Here is a 12,515-nt window from a genome sequence, read left to right on the forward strand (position 1 = left end):
GGCACCTATTGTTTCCATAGCAACAGCCTGAGATGTCAAACCCCAGGACCGTGACTTTCCCATGTGCAGCATCTGAAGGAGAGCCCTTAGCTAGGAGGGAGGGAAGGCGAGAGAGAGATTGAGAGAGAGACAGCTGCTCTTGTTCTGCATAATGTTCATGCTTGTGCTTACCTGAGGGATTTCTGATAGCAATATGTTCAAAGCTGGGGGATGCCTTGCTGTTCCCTAACTGCATGTCACTTCATCACTGCAGGGAAAGAAGGCCGGGTGGAAAAGAAGTTACACTTCTTTACAGTGGGAGCTACTCAGAGGATCAATGTCCCACATGGATTTCTCACTCAAGACCTGTCACAAAACACGTTGAATGGTTAGTTTTGTACAATCAGCCCTCAATATCCAGAGATTCTTTATCAAGCATCCACGGCTCAAAAATTATCAAATATATATATAAATTCCAAAAATCAAACCTTGGTTATACCATTTTATATAAGGGGCACTATTTACTATGCCATTATATATAATGGGACTTGAGTGTCCACGGATGTTGGTATCCACAGTGGTTTCTGGAACAAAAACCAAGTGGATTCCAAGGGCCCACTGTATTCCTGTTCAGGACTTTGGATCGCTAATACAAAGCTTGGAAGAGTAGCTTTTTCAGAATCTCTCTGTGCGCTGCTCCTCAGTACGGCTAGTGTGAAAAGAAATAAAAGTGGGATGGTGAACGTTCAGGATAATATTTGGCTACAATTTTGTCCGTTGCAAAAAATGAGGAACTTATGCCCCTCCAGATGTTGGGCTCCAGCTTCCATTAGGTTCCCCACTACTGGCATTGATGAAAATTAAGTGGTTGTCTGCATGTTTCCCAAAAAGCCTAATGACACGACATTTGGGAAAGGAACATAGCTATGTGATAGATCATGAGCTTTGTATAAGGAGAGTCCCTGGTTAAATCCCTGGTATCCCCAGTAAAGAAAATAATCAGATCACAGATTGCAGGAATGAGTTCTATATGAGACTCTAGATAGGCATTGTCAGAGTAGTCAATACTGGACAAATTGCCTGATATAATTTAAGACAGCTTCCTATGTTTCTAACCCTAGTGATACAGAGCAGCTTCTTTTACTTCCAGTTCATTTCTTTGGCTCACAGATTGGCACACAAGGAAGGGCAGGGTCATGTCCACCTGCTCACTAAATAGCAATGTGGTGAATGCAGGCATTCAGTCACAAAGACTTCATAGCCTCAGCTGGTACTATTCTGATACTCAGTATAGGCCATTCTCTGTGTAGGCCATTCTTATCCTACTTTTCTCTCATATCGGATCCAAAGCAGCTAGGGGACTAGAGCGAGTTGAAGATAGTGGTAAAGCAAGTTCAAGTGGTAAAACAAGAATATAAGGTGGGATCACAATATATAATACACAGAATCTGACCCAATCCTATTAGAGGTGCATATCAAAAGCTACCCAACAAAACCAATGAATGCAGCCATTAATTAATAACTTTCCATTTTGCGGTTGTGGTTTCCTGTCTTCCAGATTTGTTAGCTGGCTTTCAAACTTGCTGTAGGTAAACTATGAGAGGAAATGTTATCCGTGCACAAGCTCTTGCATTTGTCTGGTTTTTAAGGAATGCATTTATTTGCAAGGAAGAGAAACAACATGTCAGGCATCTGTCTCTTTCCTGGGTTGGGTCTGAATTATAATGAGTCTGAGCTCAGTGGTATATGAAATGCACAGCTATCTCCTACATTCTGCATTGTGCCAAGTACTGAGTGAACTTTCTTTGTATCACTGGAGGATGCTTTGCAGACAGGTGCAATGGCATCATCTTCACCTAAGCTCTTCCAGGTGTCTCGGAAAATGCTAGATTGCCCTTTGCCACATTGTTTCTCTTTAGTAAGTACATTAAACTGCAAAGCAGTTAATTGCACTACTTTGCTGATAACAGACACAAATACAGAAATGATGTCTCTCTTCCATTGTCATACTAAATATGATTCTTTTCCCCCAGGAGGCTTTTGTACAAAGCTAGATGTCAGTTTTTGATTGGTTTTTGCTGATTTGCTGTTTCTTGCTGCATAGTTTTTGCTGTTGATGCTTTATGGTTTTTCTTGTTTTAAGTGTTAGCCACTTTTGTTTATTTGACGAAAAGTAGAATATAAGTTTTAAAGCTATGATAGATGAGAGAAATGCAGTAATGGACTATACTGGCTCGAAAGCTGGAGCTCAGCAAATAGAAGTGAAATGAAAGGTGATTGATCAGTTCGAGAAAAAGTGGCCATTGAAATTTGGAGTGCAGAGAAGGCAGCTGCTCTGGGAGAGTCTTAGCCATCCAGGAATCGAAGGGCAACAGGGCATGGCTGATTACTTGGCAGGCAGCGGCTGTGCATACTTTATTATTAGAATGCAGTGGCAAAACTAAAACACAGGCTTAGGCCAATTCAGCTGCCAAGAAACACAACGAGGCACAAGGCAATTCAAAATGGGAGCACTGCCTGCCCCACATGGCTAATGCAGTAGTCTTAACACTGTACTATAACATGTTCTATAAATTACGCATCGATTGGATGCTACCATTAAGGCTCACAAATGATTAAGCACATGATTTTTTTTTTTTCATTTCCTTTTTCCATCTTCCACAAAATACTGATTTCCTGGATTTTTTGGTGAGTTGTTTTCATATTTCTGTATTTCTGATAGTGTGGGGGCAGACACCTTCAATTATTTTTTTGGTAGATTTTCAACTTTCTTTCACCACTTTTTGGTGTGCACCTGCATGCGCTTGCGCACACAGAGTTATGATAAGCGTAGGTTTTCCTCTATCTTATTGGACTACTGAGGAGATAGCATCTCCTGTTCTCCTCACAAGCATGATCCTACAAGGCATAACACCTGTAACTGCATCAGACTAGATTCGCAGGACCTTGGATAGCTCCAAGCAGATTGCTTTTCCCAAGAAAGTCAGTGCTTAACTGAAAATTTGATTTCTCTTGTGCAAAAGTAATCCTCCCAGACTTTACTCTGTTCCTGAAGATGGCACAGCCTAAAAGGGGTAGTCTTCTGGCTTGTACCTAGCACTCATGCTTCTCAATTACCTTCTGCCTCATGCAATGACTGCACTTGGAATCATAAGGAGAGGTATCATGGTACTTTTTTTAGGGGTCCTTGCTTAGAGATATCTACCTCAAGGAATCTTGGAGAACATGCTTAGTAATAGAGTGTGGGTTTGAAACTTCACGACCTGCACCACTCATCTTCCTTATCCTGTCAGTTTCTCCTTCCCATGTCAAACTTCCAGATGCTGCTTGGGTTTGGGATTATATCAGCTGTGAGACAGAAATACAGGAGAGTAACCCAGCTCACTCTATTACTGTCCAGCTATATCACAGATCCCCTCTGTTGTGGCAAAGCTGTTTGGCTATCTTGTAGTAAGGCACATAACAGAGAATCTTTGGCCCTCCAGACAGTTTGGACTCCCAGACATCCCACCCAGCATATTTAGGGATTTTGACAGTTGTCATCTGATGGCAAGCAATTGTGGGAACTGCAGTCCAAAATATCTGGGGAAACAAAGATTCCCCATCTGGTTCTTTGCCTGCCTAGATATTTTGGCCTTCCAGAAGCAACCCCCCCCCCCCACACACACACATAGTTGGGGATTTTTGAGAATGGTCATCTCAAAAATTGTGGAAGTTGTAGCCCCAAACAACTGGGGAGTCAAAGATTCCCCATCTCTGTGCTTTCTACTTATGGTGAATTTTAGCCTTTTGAGTCTTTTTTTTCCAATGTTGGGTGAAGATACCAGAAAAATTTTGCCCAGCCAAACTGCTACAAAATTGTCTCTGTGTGTGTGTGTGTGTTTGTTTTATTTGTATGAGTAGCATGTGCTTTCATTTTCTGAAGTCCTTTTTGTTCAGTCAATCAGGATAGCTTTCGGTCACTGTGCCCGTCTGAGTGCCACTCTGCAGCAAAGCTATTGAATATTCTTCTTCTCTTGGTGTTCTTTATTTCTCTTTCCATTTCCCCTCTAATGCAGGTTTGATAGGAATGTTCTTGTTCCTTTGGCGTTCTTTCTTTCTCTTTCCATTTTTTTACCCCTCTAATGCAGACTTGATGGGGATGAGTGTGTTCATTCTGGGAATTGTGTGCAGCAGCTGTCTGTAGCCTCATGTTCCTCAGCGATCGTGCCAACCCCCTAAATAAAAGAGGGAACAAAAAAGAAAGCTAATGATCAACAAAACCCTGGGGCCCAAAGGATTCAAAATAGTGTTTGTCAGCCTCATGTCTCGTGTAACAGGTGTTGCCTCTGAACAATTCATGCACAGTCTCTCTTCTTCTTCATCTTCTTCTAGCAAGTTGTATCATCATTTGTGCAAGCACCTGTCTCTTGCTGTGGATAAAATCATTGAATTGTAGGCAGAGAGGCCTTGCTGTTAACCTATATTCTTCCTCTTGTTCTGGATAGCTGTCCGGAGAAAACAAGGAAATCCAGGCCTCTTTGAGCTCTTGAAGCTCTTTGAGGTGCTTTGGAAGTGGTAACAAATGGGCTGTTCCCCTCTTCTCTGTACCAGAGGTGAGAGGACCCCTCATCATCACTTATTCATGTTTAGGGAGGGCTTCACCCTCATCATCTTCCCTCATCTTTTCCCCTTGTGGCTGTTTCATAGCTAGGTTGCTTAGCAACTATCCAATGATTTGTTCCTCATCCCCACTTGCATATAGTTGGCCTCCTGATGGCTTGTAGTCTTTCTCCATTTGTCTGTAAGGTAGCAGAAGCAGTGGGAGGCCATTGAGGGCCCCTAGCCATTGGAGCCATGGGTAAACCATTCCTGAGCCACAGTTAATACTGTGGGTTTTGTGATAAGGAAGTGGCAGCAATCTAATGAGAACAGCATCTGCTCTCCATTTGTCTGTTTAGTGAATAAGGTACTTGGTATTTTCAGGAAAGGCAGGACATCTGGCCTCACTCCAGGGCTTCAGGTGTTCAGTGTAGGATTTCACCACTCCAGCCACAAAATGGAATTGGCATTTCTTTCTTTTTCCTTGAATGATGATGATGATGATATTTATTTATACCTCACCTCTCCAATGAGATCGAGGTGGCTAACAACATTAAGATGAAGACAGTCACTTTCTCGAACTTTGTGTGGGCAGTAGGGAATGCTGAAGGAAGCTCATACTCTGAACCTGATATAGGCATCTTTTTTTAGCTGAGACTCCATGCTGCTTTCAGTATTAGCAAAACGTGTACGATGCCACCGGTGTTAAAAGTCTCAAAGACCCGAGACCAAGTCATGTAGTTTTCACATGCCGCATTGCCGTAGAGGCTTGCGCTTATGTCTCTGGTGCTTCTACGATGTTTGCTCTTGGGGAGTGTTGGGAAGACTTAAAACACATGTAATTAAAAAGTTAGAGAAATAAATAAATAAATAAATAAATAGTCAGGAAATTTCCAAAGAACAGACAGAGAAGACATTTTTAAGATGGTTTTTGTACCATAGTGATATGCTTGTAAGTTGCATCGTGTACTGTGATTTGAAACAAAAACAAAACATTTATCTGTTATTCGGCAAAGAAGAAGTCATGGCCAGTCACTTACACAGAAAGGTCTCTGTGCTTGTGTTAGAGAAAACAGCCTCCAGGTTTATTCAGACAGTCAAAGCTGTTCCTCCATGTGGTTCCATGTCTCCATGAGATCCAGGAATTTTGTAGTGTAGATTCTCAGTAACATTTCTCAGTGATATTATAGCCCATTTCCATGGCTACTGTTTCTGTGTGTTCTTGGAAATAATTTCTGAATAGTTGCCACTGTTTCTACAGGGAGCTTAGAGCAGGAGTCTTCCAGGGGTTTAGGACCCTAACTCTCAGAAACCACTGCCAACATGGTCCATGATAAAGGATTATGAGAGTTGGTCCAAAACATCTGAAGGAGACTTTACATATTAGAGGTAAACACATCCAAGGAGAATATATGGGTTTACTGTGAATCATCTCTCACATTAAATGAAGTTATTGGATCTCACAAGCACAGACTGGGCAGGCCAGCATTCTGCAGTAACAGCTATAACTGTGCAGCAAGGATCAACACAAGCCCACTTATCTTGGGATGGAAGAGCAAATCAACAGATGGGAAGCTTGGTTATGGTGGCTCCTTATGTTCATTGCTGTGAATCAGTAGGTGCTAGGAGTTATCACAAGAATGATTCAGTTACCATAACAAGAACTCCCGCCCAGATATGAACTTTCTCTTGCTCTCTTTCTCTTGCTCTCTGTTGGGATGTGAATGAATGTTCCCTTGGCTTCCTGTTTCCAACAAGGATACTTCCTATTTTGTTCTTTGGTGGGTTTTGTCTTTTCTTTCCTCCCCTGCCTCCACTACTGATGCACATGACGGCAGACTTTTTGCTGTATGTACTGTGCATAAGCGCATCCCTTCTTTGAGAACCACTGAGAGCTGTCAGTAAGTGTGAGGCAAGAAGGGTGGTTAAGCCTTCTTAAACATAGCAAAAGACATGACATAACTGCTCTCTGGGCTGCTAAGAAACCATAATTTATTGTGTAATATATTATTAGGTTTCACCACCTCTATCCAGGCTCCCAGAAGCCAGACATCTAGTGTTTCCTCTACCTCACCTCCCTCTTCTGAGCTCTGCTTCCCTGCTAGAGCAGTTTTCCACCTTCATGGAATTAGCACACAAAGAAACAGAAGCTGCTGGCCTGAAGATATGGTTGGTCATGGCTGACAGAGAATCTTTTCTCCAGCAGTGCTGATTCCAGATAGGGACAGCACATTATTTTCTCAGAGGTGAGTAGCAGTAATAGCAAGCCAGTTCCCATGAGCCTGAATCCTGTCAAAGCTAATGCATTGACATCCTGTGAATTTCTGAGAGTGTGGTATAAAAACACGCACTGAGTTGTATGGGACATAGAAATGCTTTGTTTTGGCAGGATTTGGCCCACATACTTCAGTTATACTTTACTTGTGCCTGCACAACCAAATTTACTTTCCTCAGGCCAAATGGTTTATATGCAGAGATTGACTGGTGAACACTTGTGAATGCCATGGAAATCCACTAGATGAATCTAGGCAAATTACACTCTTACAGCCTCAGAGGAAGGCAATGGCAAACCCCTGTTTGACAAAGCATGCAGAGAAAATCCTGTGATAGGTTAGCCTTAAAGGTCACCATAAGTAAAGAACAACTTGAAGACACACAACAACAGCAACGGTAAACTAAGCAAGTGCTGCAATTGTAAAACAGCCAAAAGAATGACATGATGGGCATCAAAAAAGAAAGCTCCATTTTAGAATAAGCATGGCTGGCTTGTTAGGCCGAGTAAAGAATTTGCCCCAAGCAAAAGTTTCTGGGTATCTTGAAAGGGCAGGGATTTGTTAGTCCTTATATTCTACTGTGTTTTTACTGCAAGGGATAGAGAGAAGTATTTCTGGGGTTTATGGACCAAAATGACTTGGTTGACCCTTGGTTGGCAATTTAATATGGACTGGGATGGAGGTGGTGCTATTTACAGCTGTATCTCAGGCATCAAAATGGCTTGGGCTGCATTTGACCATAAGCAATGAGTGAGGTAAGCCCCAGATTCAGTCCTTGGTACCTCCAGAGACAATACTGAGATAGATGAACCATTGCCCTAAGTATAACCTTCGTACACTTCTAAATCCCAGATTAAGTGCAATTGAGTTACTAAATAATTTTCAGGATATTTCTATGACATAAAGTCCTGAAAACTTTTTTTTAAATTGAAATTCTTAACACATGAAGCCTGAACACATGTAAATGTAAAGCCTTTCCTTATCTCATTAAATATTGTGGCAGCGGTGTGAGCTGCATTACTACTGTTGATATTTTACAGATGGGAATTCATGCTGATGTACTTTATTTATGATGTACTTTACCACTTGTCCAAAGTGGCCCAGAGAATGCCAGTTCAAGCACAGGGATGGAAAATGCATGCTTAAAGGATGTATACTGGAAAGAATGCTTTTAAAATGCTTGTATTATCCCCATGATTGTTTTATAGGTGCTACAGGCTTTTACTGAACTGCTGTTGCTGTTTTGCACGTGAGAATTATGGTTATACATTTGCATTCCCAAGGGCAAACACTATCTCTCTGTAAAAGAAGGGAATTGTGGCAACTACATAGATTAATAATTAAGACGCCCCCTTTCCATACATTTGGCTAAACCATGGCCATTCTGAAAACTCTCTTGTAAGTGTATATCATATCCGAACCTCTCTGCAGTGTTTCTTTTGAAACAGCAACTAAACTCTTTTACACATTGCCGTATATGGCAAATAAAATGCATGGGAGGCCCACACCTGCCTTTTTGTATGTGTTGTCTTTTTCATAAAGGGATGCTGCATACTTCTTCCATAGTGAGATGCGGCGGCTATAGAATAAGCCTGTAATCTGGTACACATTTTACCTGGGAGGAAGTACCATTTGACTTCATGATGATTTCTGAATAGACAAGCATAGGATTGTGTTGCATGTAATTTCCCTGCAAGGACTTCTGTGTTTTTTTCAAGAGGAGGTAATGGGTAGGTAAGACAATGCACATGAATAGTGGAAGATATGCAAGTGCTTTTCTGTTGCTATTGTAATATGCAAGAGCACCTGCTCAAGAATTTCTACTGATGTCCTTCCCAGCTCTGCCCCACTTATCATGGAGAGACTGAGGATGCTGAGGATGCAGTCAGGTCATGGCTGCTGAGCTGAACAATTAAGAGTTAAATGGTGGGTGGACAAGATACAGGGACTTTGTGTGGTCCTAGAGAGCCAAAATGTTTGGTTTTGTAAAGAGCTGTAATTGGGTGTTTTTGCTATGCCCTGCTCACAGCTGGCTCTGTCAGAATGAGGCAGTCACCCCAGGCAGTATAATTCAGGTGCCATAAAGGGCAACAAATTGCTAGTTATTTATTTTGTTACTATTATATTTTTTGCAGTCAAGGAGATGGAAAGAAGTGGTAATGGGAGTTTCTGGCTTTATTATTTGGCCGCCTTGGAATATTACAGCATTTTGACTTGGGAGAGTTGGAAATACAATTTGCTGCTCCACTTCAGGTGCAAAATGTGATCTGGTCCAAACCCTGTTCTTGTGCTGTATGAATTCAAAAGAAAAAAAAAATCAAGTGTGGCTGAGTTCGGATTGTGCTAAAAGTTGCCAGAGCCTTTGAAAGCAGTGTTACAAGGAGTAGGTGCTGTTGGCTGTTCTTTCAAGGAAGTGCTGCTTTTGATGTAAAATGAGAGTTAAATCAGGAGATTAAACTGAGCTCCCATTTCTCCTTCCTCTACTCACCCAAACTGTTCAACACTTTATCCTGCTCTCCTCTGTAGTTACTGAAAGGCTCCTAGCCACCAAAGCAAAGGCAAATCCCATGATGCTGAAAAGATATTTTAATTGTTAAAACACTCTGATACATTTTCAAAGAAGGAGCTGTGTTAGTCTCTTGCAGCATAAAAAGGAGGAAGGAAGGCAGAAGGGGGAGGGAGAAAAAGAAATGTGGCAGCACCTTTTAAGACTAATTTTCATCAATATAAACCCACTTCTTTGCATCACAGAGTAATAATAAATGGTCAGGTATAAAGCATATTCACACAGATGTGGGAGTGGGAGAAAATGCAATAAACATCCAGACAGATGCAAATAAATTGGCATATCAAAAGTCAGTTTTCCAGGGTTCAAGACTTTTCCTAAGACGTTTCTTTTTGTTATATGTCCAGTATTGAGGACTCTTGTATTAATATACAGTCGGCTCTCCATATTGGAGGGCAAGTCATCCATGGAGCATCCATGGATGGCCCTGCCCATTATTGTCAAAGGTGGCGTGTGCACAATGGTGCCACCTGCATGTTGACATCCATTTATGCTAATGGGACTTGAGGTCCCTCATTATTTGGTTTCTGGGGGAGTCTGGAACCAAACCCCCACCAGCTTTAAAATCAGACTGGGAAACTCTTTCACACACACAAACTCCTGCCTCCAGACATGAAGAGTGGGGAACAGTGGGGCATCACGGTGGTGCTTGTTTCAGGACCTTTTGTGTATTGACCTGTATATAAGTTGACCCAGGATTTTAGGGTCAATTTTGGGGCATACACTTCTTGACTTATAGTCAAATATATGGTAACTCTCTTTAGTCACTAAATTAAAAAAAAATGAAAGCTTAAGAAATCATTTTTAGAGATGGAACAATTTGCAATAAGTTCCTGTATCTAAAGAGAGCCAGGAGTCTTTTGCCAAAGAACATAGAGAATTGCCTTCAACTGTTTTGTCCAAGAGGGCCAGTATTTTCTACTCTGATTGACTCACCAGGAACAGAATGCCGTTTTCTGCACAAAAAGTATGAATTTTGCTCAGAATAAGTTCCAGATCATGAAGATTCTTCTCAGTCTGGGATTTTTAATATCCAGGTGTCCTGACACTTCTGAAACAATGTTTTCAACCATTCCCTAGATATTTTTCAAATGCTATTTCTAAATATCATTTCCCTCCCTACTATAATATAATTTCAAAAGCGCTTTGTAATAGGTATTCAAGAAGCACATCTGATTTAAACTAACTGTCATTGGCTCATCACCATCACCCCACTTTCTTCAGTATTACTACATTTATCTTAGTAGCAGAAGTGCAGTGTTGAATGGCTTAGGAAGCCCTTACTTCTATCCACTCCAGGGGTCTTTTCTTCCAGCTTAGGGGGCTGTACCTGCATTTGGACATACATATAGAATGAGATGGGACCCAAGTCTAAACAATAAAATGTGTTTATGTTTCATATACACCTTATACACACAGACTGAAGGTAATTGTATACAATATTTTAAATCATTTTGTGCATGGAACAAAATTTGTATATGTTTATCCATCAGAAAGCAAAGGCTTCACTATCTCAGCCACCCGTGAAAAATATTTTGGCTTTTGTTGTGTTTCAGTTTTGGCTTTTGTAGTGTTTGTAGTGTTGGAATTCTGGATAAAGGAGACTGAGCCTGTATGTAGTTAATATTTTTTGGGGTATGAGAAGCAGTTTTTCTGAACTCCTTCAGTAATGGATATGTTATAGTTTCCAGCACTATTATCAGCTTTTATCATGGTCTCATTGGCTATAGATTCAAACTATGAATAGGAGAATGCAAACTGGTATATTTAGTTATTTATTGGGTTTATGTCTTGCCTTTCTTCCAAAAGCATGACACATGACAGCTACTCTCTCAGAGTTACTACATCAGAGGTAAATGACTGGTGCAGTCAAATCCTTTTTGCTGGATGAATGCAGAAGAGACTGTTTGGTATCTTCAGAGTCTAGGCCCTAGACTCTAGAGAGAGAGAGAGGGAAAACATCCTGAACAAAACTCACTAGCACAAATTTATCTGCCACATCGTTATATTTATATTGGCACAAATTGTATTGGTGGTTATGCATGGTCAGAAATCTGAAATTGTTATGTCCATTTGTGCTCCACCAAAATCTAAGTAATGGACATGGCCAATAACCACTGCTGCTGTTATACAAAGCAATTAAGGATGAATTACATTTTACAAGTGAGCCAAATAAATACAATTGGTCACACAACATTAGTGGGAAGCTCAAGATTCTTACAGGGAAGTGTCTCTGAGATTGCATGAGAATATTTTGTAACTGTGAACATATTTTGTACATTTTCTTGTTCATCCAAACCAGTAAAGATATCCCCACTATCTTGATAAGAGTTTCCTCCCTTAGTTTTTTGTGGGTTTTTCGGGCTATGTGGCCATGTTCTTGAAAAGTTTATTCCTGATGTTTTGCCAGCATCTGTGGCATCTTTTGCAGACCTTTCTACCCTGAGGCCTGCCATTAGCAAAAGAACAATACACATGCAAATCACTCCTGTCTTTCCAGGTCACACAATATATATATCCAACTCCTTTCCAGGCAAGCATTCTCTAATGATGCCAACCACAGATGCTGGCAAAACGTCACGAATAAACTCTTCAAGAACATGGCCACATAGCCCAAAAAAACCCACAAAAAAACTATGGATGCCGGCCATGAAAGCCTTTGATTGCACAGTTTCCTCCCTTGCTTGCACTACTCCTTTTAGCTTCTCACATTGCCTTTTCCTTGCTATTGGGATGCAATGTTTGGAAAATGGATGCTCCAAATAGATCCTCCTTCCCCTCTTTAGGGTGCAATCATGTACCAATTTACCCGATGTGGTTTGAGTGTTGGACCATGACTCTGGAGAGCAGGGTTTGATTCCCATAAAACTCACTAGACAACCTTGAACAAATCACATGCTTTCAGCCTTAGGGAAAAGCAATGGCAAGCCTCCTATGAACAAATCTTGCAAGGAAAACCCCATGATATGTTCACCTCAGGGTTTCCATAAGTTGGAAATGACTGGAAGGCACACAAGAACAAAGCCCCATTGACCTCAATTAGATTTCAATCTGACTTCATATGTATATGACTGCATATAAAAATAATTGAAATGAAATTAATGAGATTAAATATT

At 41.0% G+C, this 12,515-nt stretch overlaps 1 protein-coding gene across 9 annotated transcripts in view; it reads left to right on the forward strand.

Moving 5' to 3' along the window:
• The window catches only part of CAMK2B (calcium/calmodulin dependent protein kinase II beta), a 170,010-nt gene that overhangs the window by 18,650 nt on the left and 138,845 nt on the right, over positions 1 to 12,515 (forward strand). The gene's annotated exons all lie outside the window — the stretch shown is intronic.

The sequence above is a fragment of the Sceloporus occidentalis genome, unplaced genomic scaffold (genome assembly GCF_023333645.1).
Source record: "Sceloporus occidentalis isolate IW3139 unplaced genomic scaffold, rSceOcc1.0.p SCAF_9, whole genome shotgun sequence".
Lineage (NCBI taxonomy): Eukaryota > Metazoa > Chordata > Lepidosauria > Squamata > Phrynosomatidae > Sceloporus > Sceloporus occidentalis.